At 44.5% G+C, this 8,457-nt stretch overlaps 1 pseudogene; it reads right to left on the reverse strand.

The window, feature by feature from the left end:
* LOC111954124 (gephyrin-like) overlaps nt 1-8,457 on the reverse strand; it is a 151,094-nt pseudogene that overhangs the window by 16,970 nt on the left and 125,667 nt on the right.

Here is an 8,457-nt window from a genome sequence, read left to right on the forward strand (position 1 = left end):
TTATAGCATAACTAGACCCAGCCTCATCTACACCACCATCTATAGCATGACTAGACCCAGCCTCATCTACACCACCATCTATAGCATACTAGACCCAGCCTCATCTACACCACCATCTATAGCATACTAGACCCAGCCTCATCTACACCACCATCTATAGCATGACTAGACCCAGCCTCATCTACACCACCATCATATAGCATGACTAGACCAGCCTCATCTACACCACCATCTATAGCATACTAGACCCAGCCTCATCTACACCACCATCTATAGCATACTAGACCCAGCCTCATCTACACCACCATCTATAGCATGACTAGACCCAGCCTCATCTACACCACCATCTATTGCATGACTAGACCCAGCCTCCTACCCCACCATCTATAGCATGACTAGACCCAGCCTCATCTACACCACATCTATGCATGACTAGACCCAGCCTCCTACACCCCCATCTATAGCATGACTAGACCCAGCCTCTGCTACCTATGTCTCATGCACCCTGCACGTTGACCTCGAATTTCCCCCACTGGTATCCTCACCTTGTCTGTGGCCTTGTGGCATGCAAAGCTCTTATTCCCCAAATCCCCCCACTCAAAGCACCGTACATCTATCTGATGGTGAAGCAAACCCTGCGTAGAGCCCCTAACCGAGATCGACTTTAAAATACACATTTAACTGTTACTCATTTTAATTCAGAACAAGAAGTCTTGCCTCCGGAACGAAACAACATGCTAATGGCATCTGCCTGAAAGCCTGCCGACACGGAAAACCGATAGCAAACTTACCAAACCGTACAGCCTTTCCGGTATTTGATCATCCATAATAAACAGAGTAGATTCACAACTCACCACCCTAGTCGAAGGAGTCGAAACAGGGAGACCCAGCAACTCACAGACATAAAGTGAGTGACCATTACCTAACTTAGCACTACATGATCAGTAGCTCAACATGTGTGTGTCCTAGAGGTAGTGGGTTTGACTCCCGGGACACCACCCTGTAAAAATTGTATTTGGATAAAAGCGTCTGCTAAATAAACTATTCCTATTAACAATAGAATGCTCGCTGGTGGTACAGAACAGACTGTAGCACCGTATCAGGCTCAACCACCTCACTGACAAATGAGGAACTACCACCATGACACTATTTGTGGTAGATATAAACTGACTGCTGGGCTCTCTTGTCTGCACTGGTTAGTGCCTGTGTACAAACACCTATAGAACAGCGCGAAAATGACAAAGTTGAGCAGACTGTTTGTACAGACACATTCTGAGAGCTACCCAAAATACACAACTGAGCCTGCGAGTCGAGCTATGTACCTTGTTCCTCCTCCCTGAGCGTGGACTATAAAGGCCGTGAGAGGCTGGGCACAACGTGCCCTCAGCCGGGGCTTTGATGTAACAGATGCAGCACCTCATTATGCCGGACAAACCCGTGGTTATAGCACGGTCCACCAGCCCGCCCTGGCCTGTTGACCATCCCCAGTGTGGTGGTGGTGGTGACACAAGACCGTGGACAGGCCTATCTAGTGGTTGTGCGGCAGGGGGATCGCCGACTCAACTTCACTAGCTGTCTTACAGGCACTCCAAACCCAGCTGTCTGATTCCAGGCCTATCTTTGTGGCTGTGCATACCTATTCCTACAAAAAAAGACAGCCTATGGTGGTAGTGACTTATCCCTCCCGTCATCTTGGTTATGGACAAATTTACCTGGATGGATAAGTTATTGAACAGCAATATCTCCTCAAAATGATGAGCAGTCAGTGACAGTTAGAAGCTTTGTGGGTCGATCAAATTTGGGCGGTCTTCCAAGAGGGGGTTATATGGCCCGAAACATATGACCCTTGGAAAGACACACCCACTCCAAAGGTCTTGTGCCGCGGCATGACTAATTGGTGGGCTTAAGAGGACAAACTAAGTGTGTTTCAAGTGTAGTGTGGGGGGGAAGGGAATGGAAAAGAGGGACCATCACAAAGCCCCTGACCGTCAATCCGTATAGATAAGATTGGGTGGGGCGGCAGAACTGAAAAAAAGCGGTGTGGGGGGATGCCGGGAGCAGAGGGAGGCTAGCAAACCTGAGCTCAGTTACGACCACCTCTGTCAGGGGAAGAAGTAAGAGGCCAGAAAATGTCAACCCAGAACATATGATTGTGGGAAGCTTGTGGGCGTGTGTAAGGCTATTGAACGTTTGAGCCCAGAGTTGTAAACAATTAGAAAGGCAATACGAGCCAACAATTACTGATTGAGTGTTATGTAGAGGACTCTATCTGCTGAGGCCCACTGGTGGTATATGTGATGTAAAAATAAAAATCTGAAAATAAATATTCTGTGTCCTCTATTACGAGATATGGGATGACTTTGTTCTGTGGCAATTGCTATCATGTCTCTTAAGAGAGTGATCATTGGCCTAGGTGTGTGATCATTACATACCTGCATCTCTTATACAACAGTTGGGTAAATTGTTAATCCCTAGAGAAGTTTAAATCTCAAGAATTAGTCGGCGAAAACTCACTGAACGTTGTAAATCCCAACATCTGACCACTCCAGGCTCATTCAAATGCTTGAAGTAACATTATTTGAACCTACTCTATGTGTGTGCTTTGCATAGTGCGTGCTTGTTGCGTGTGTGTTCCCAATCCTTCAGCTCTCCCATCTCATGTAAGTCATGGATATCATAAGCTCAGATTTCCACCATTAACACCCCACCTTAATAATCACCCCAGAAAGCAACGACCAACTCCACCACACCACAAAGAGTGTGTTGGGCCATGAGTGTTTGTGTGTGTCCTGTGTATGTTTGTTCGGTGTGTGTTGTTTTTTTGGATGTGTGTGTTTTTTAAAGGTTCGGGTTCTATGTATGGGGTTTATGTATTTGGCTAAGGTTGTATGTACACTTTCCAACTTTCAACTGTACATACATACATACAGATAATCAGTTGGGCATGTTTAAAAGCTGATGAATATTTTACCTGCAGAAGCCAAGGGGCACAATGAAAAACTGTCTTGTTGTGCTTAAAAGCCAACTGACTTGATTCTCTGGCGTTCAGAAAACAAAAGAAACATATGACAGTATGCACAGATAATCCCATAATAATGCTTGCTAAGATGTATGATTTATGATTATATCAAGAATTTATGGATTTTTTTCAGAGTGCCGTGTCTGTATAAGTGACCTTCTTTGGCTTACTAATTACGGTACTTTTATGGTGCTGTGTGCAATGTGTGCCGTGTGTGGTGTTTTTCTGGTCAAGGTGGTGTCAACCCCCAGAGAGTGCCTGAAGTATTTGGGACATGATATGTCCAGTTCTTGAACTCACAATTAACTGTATTTTTCTTTATGAACACAATATGTTACTAACTACCCTAATAACCTTCCCTTCCGTACTAGACAGGCAATTACAACTCTTTTTAAGAAAACACCACACCATGTACCTACACATACATGTTAATCCAGTACCCTCTGGACAAAGTATAATGCCCTAACTCATAGAGAGTATGTTGAAACAATGTTTCAAATTGAAAATTGTTTAAGAGATATGGACCCCTTTTGCATAACCAATCCCCTATTGGAGTATTCCTGTTAATATAACACTACTCAGGAAACTGTATGAAAAGACACCCTGCCGTTAAAATGTTCGTTGTAGTTGCCACCCCGTAATGGCATTACTTTATGCTTACTTCGATTTTGTCAGATAAAACACAAAATAACATTAGTAACTGTTATTTCATTTGTATTGTTTGAGACTTCTGTTTTGTCAAATGCTACTTACCCACAGAGTTCTACTACCTTCTTATTTCTCCTTGCCAAAAAATTCCATCCTTTGTCCCAATCGCATCGTCCTTCTCCACACTCTCGCTAGGCCAACATACCCCTCGAACCGCTGCCACCGACCACATCATCTAGGTAAATGATCCGCTCTGCCCATATTATGCTTTTTCTCTAGGACCAATATCTTACACATTTAACGTGTCATACCTACGTCTCTACAAGGAAACAATCAACCGACTCATCCTTCTAACCTCCATTTCGTGTCTCCATCTGCCCTACATAAGTCCCGATGACTGCGCGCTCCCTCCTCCACCTCCCCCTCTCGTACGGCCTTCGAGGGAAACGCCCCTCCATCACACCTCTCCTCTCCAAGTGCTTTGTGTACTTCTCACCTCATCCATGCGACATGCTTCTGCTAGTTATAGGCTTATCTCACTCCCTATAAGGCACTATGTACATGACATGGTGCTGTGTGTAATTTGACATTCCCTCGAATTTGAGAAGAAAATAATAACGGTAAAATAACCGATAACATTTGCCCACTCCATTCTGTCCTACGACCCTCCTCCCCATCCTGCCATCCCTCCCTCTCTGCTCCCTCCCTGATGGTGGTGTAGATGAGGCTGGGTCTAGTAATGCTATGGATGGTGGTGTAGATGAGGCTGGGTCTAGTCATGCTATAGATGGGGGTGTAGATGAGGCTGGGTCTAGTCATGCTATGGATGGTGGTGTAGATGAGGCTGGGTCTAGTCATGTTATGGATGGTGGTGTAGATGAGGCTGGGTCTAGTCATGCTATGGATGGTGGTGTAGATGAGGCTGGGTCTAGTCATGCTATTGATGGTGGTGTAGATGAGGCTGGGTCTAGTCATGCTATGGATGGTGGTGTAGATGAGGCTGGGTCTAGTCATGCTATAGATGGTGGTGTAGATGAGGCTGGGTCTAGTCATGCTATAGATGGTGGTGTAGATGAGGCTGGGTCTAGTTATGCTATAGATGGTGGTGTAGATGAGGCTGGGTCTAGTCATGCTATGGATGGTGGTGTAGATGAGGCTGGGCCTAGTCAGCTTATGCTATTGGATGAGGAGAGTATAGTGGGGAAGGGCAAGTGACTACGGGCGGTTGAGGAGGGTGTCAAGCCGTTTGTAAAATCAGTACACCACGCTATGAAAAATGAGGGGCATGGTGTCYTCTCTCCCAGGAAATGGTTTAGGTTGAGGAAGTGGGTCAGAACCGTGCGTAAGGGTCTACCTTCAGATGCTGTTTAGATKAATMGTTTTTTTCTGGCACTGGGGCTTTTTGAGCTTTGCTATTGGTCTCTTTCTTTGCTGGCTTTTCTCCCACTTTTTATGGAGACTCTTCGGGTAGGCTCGCTCATTATAAATGGCGCCAGAGATGTGGGAAAGAGGAGTGTGTTGGGTGAATATGTAAAACAAAGAAAAGTACAGGTGTTGTTTAGTGATGTGGTGAATGAAGTCGATTGGGGGCTCTGGTGGAAAAGGGCAAGTGTGCTGAGCCATGGAACAAATGTTAGTGCAGGGGTGGCAGTYCTTTTTTGTTGTTGTTGCACCTTGCTGTAAAAGTGGCCGTAAAAATGTGCTTCTCAAAGGAGGTGTGCAGGGGTAGACTGCTTGTAGTAAAATCAGAAATTAACATCAGGGGTTTGGTCCTTATAAATGTGCATGCGCCTAACACAGCGAGAGAAAGGGGGCTTCTGTTTGGGTGTCTTAGACAGGAACTCTGTAGCTGTACGACTGGAGCTGTACGATGGATTTTATGAAAGATAGAAATGGGGAGGAGCCTCTATCAGGCTCAGTGGGGGGTAAGGGACATCATTAACTTCTTTGTGATAGGGGGCAGCATTTTCACTTTTGGATGAATTGCGTGCCCATAGTGAACTGCCTCCTACTCTGTCCCAGATGCTAATATATGCATATTATTATTACTATTGGATATAAAACACTCAGAAGTTTCTAAAACTGTTTGAATTATGTCTGTGAGTATAACAGAACTCATATGGCAGGCAAAAACCTGAGAAAAAATCCAAACAGGAAGTGAGAATTCTGAGACTGGTCAATGTTCAACTCATCTCCTATTCAATTCCCTGTAAGATATGGATCTGTTTGCACTTCCTACGCCTTCCACTAGATGTCAACAGTCTGTAGAACGTGGAATGAAGCCTCTACTATGATGTTGAGCCGGATGGGAGGTGTTTCAGTCATTGGTCTGGCAAAATGGCTGTTTTTCTGTGGCTATGTACTGAGCTAACATAATCATGTGGTGTGCTTTCGCCGTAAATCCTTTTTGAAATCAGACATGTTGGCTGGATTCACAACGTGGTAGCGTCCACTTGGCCAAAAGCCAGAAAAAATGTAGCGCGCCAAATTCAAATATATTACTCAAAATCAATCTTTCATGAAATCACACATGAAGACACCAAATTAAAGCTACACATGTTGTGAATCCAGCCAACGTGTCTGATTTCAAAAAGGATTTACGGCGAAACAACACCAAACGATTATGTTAGCTCAGTACAGAAAAACACAGCCATTTCCCAGCAAAAGATAGTAGTCACAAAAAGCAGAATAGAGATAAAATGAATCACTAACCTTTGTGATCTTCATCAGATGACACTCATAGGACATAATGTTACACAATACATTTATGTTTTGTTCGATAATGTGCATATTTATATCCACAAATCTCGGTTTACATTGGCGCCATATTCAGAAATGCCTCCAAAATATCCGGAAAATTGCAGAGAGCCTCGTCAAATAACAGAAATACTCACATAAACTTTGATGAAAGATACATGTTTTACATAGAATTAAAGATACACTTGTTCTTAATGCAACCGCTGTGTCAGATTTCAAAAAAACTTTACGTAAAAAGCACACCATGCAATAATCTGAGACGGTGCTCAAAAATAACAACATTTCTCCGCCATGTTGGAGTCAACAGAAATACGAAATTACATCATACATATTCCCTTACCTTTGATCATCTTCATCAGAATACACTCCCAGGAATCCTAGTTCCAGAATAAATTGTTGTTTTGTTCGATAATGTCCATTACTTATGTCTAAGTAGCTACTTTTGCTAGCATGTTTAGTGCACATGTCCAAACGCTCGCGCAGACGCAGGCGAACTCGACGAAAACTTCAAAAAGTTATATAACAGTCGAATAAACTGGTCAAACTAAGTAGGGAATCAATCTTCAGGATGTTGTTATCATAACTATCCAATAACGTTCCAACCGGAGAATTCCTTTGTGTCTCTAGAAGTTATGGAAAGCAAGACCGATATCGTTTGGAACGCGCGTGACCAGGAACTGGCATTCTGCCAGACCAATGACTGAAACACCTCCCATCCGGCCCCACATCACACTAGAGGCTCCATTCCACGTTCTACAGACTGTTGACATCTAGTGGAAGGCGTAGGAAGTGCAAACAGATCCATATCTTACATGGAATGGATAGGCGATGAGTTGAACATTGACCAGTCTCAGAATTCTCACTTCCTGTTTGGATTTTTTCTCAGGTTTTTGCCTGCCATATGAGTTCTGTTATACTCACATACATCATTCAAAAGTTTTCAGAAACTTCAGAGTGTTTTATATCCAATAGTAATAATAAATGCATATATTAGCATCTGGGAAAGAGTAGGAGGCAGTTCATATGGGCACGCAATTCATCCAAAAGTAAAATGCTGCCCCCTAATCACAAAGAAGTTAAGGAGATGGATGCTCCAGCTCGCTTCTTCTTTGTTTGCAGCTGTCGGATGGGCAGGTGACCTTCTTGTGGTGGGGGAGATGTGTGAGCGGACTGTGGAGTTTTATACTGAGTTGTATAGGCAAACTGTATGATCCCTATGTGTCTCAGGTTTTATCTTGCAGAACTCCCTAAAGTTTCTCTCTGGCACAGAAGGATGAAAGGGATTCCCCTGTTGTCCCATGAACTGCAGAGGCCGTAACCCAGATTCCCCCCGATCGGGACCTCCCAGTGGAGTTTTATAAAAGATTCGGGGGATAATTGGATTGGACGTCGGGGTAGGAGTTGCCGATGAGCTGCGCGGGCGGCTTCTCACTCTCCTGCCCAAAAAGGGGACTTGGTGAACTTAAGAAACTGGAGGCCTATGGCAATTGCTCTGTGCGGACTACAAGAATATTTGCCAAAGTCCTCGCTAACAGACTGAAGTCCCATTGGGACTTATAGTACACAAGGACCAAGACATATTGTGTACCAAGACGCCTCAATCACGGGACAACTTTGTTTCTTAATCCGGGACATGTGGGATTTGTCCAAGAGTTTCTATGTGACTGTGGGATGTCTCTTTATGACCAATGAGAAGCGTTTTGATAGAGTGACCTGAGTATCTGTTAATGTGATGTCTGTTTTGGGTATGGGAAAGGTTCTTTGGCTTGTGTGAAGATGTTGTATGCTTGGCGTGTATGTATGGGTCGAAGGTTGGAGGGGGCTCAGTAGGCCCAGTCGGGTGAGACAGGTGCATTAGACAAGGATGGCCCTTTATCGGGGCGTTATGATACACTAGCCTGAGCCTTTTTTGGCCTGCCCTACGCAGGAGGCTTACAGGGAGTGTGCTGGACAGGCATGGAATGTGTGTTGACAGGCATAGCTGTGTCGGCGTATGCCAGATTACTTTCTGTGATGGTCAGGGTCGCAGGATA

Source organism: Salvelinus sp. IW2-2015, linkage group LG28, assembly GCF_002910315.2.
Source record: "Salvelinus sp. IW2-2015 linkage group LG28, ASM291031v2, whole genome shotgun sequence".
NCBI classification, from domain to species: Eukaryota; Metazoa; Chordata; class Actinopteri; order Salmoniformes; family Salmonidae; genus Salvelinus; species Salvelinus sp. IW2-2015.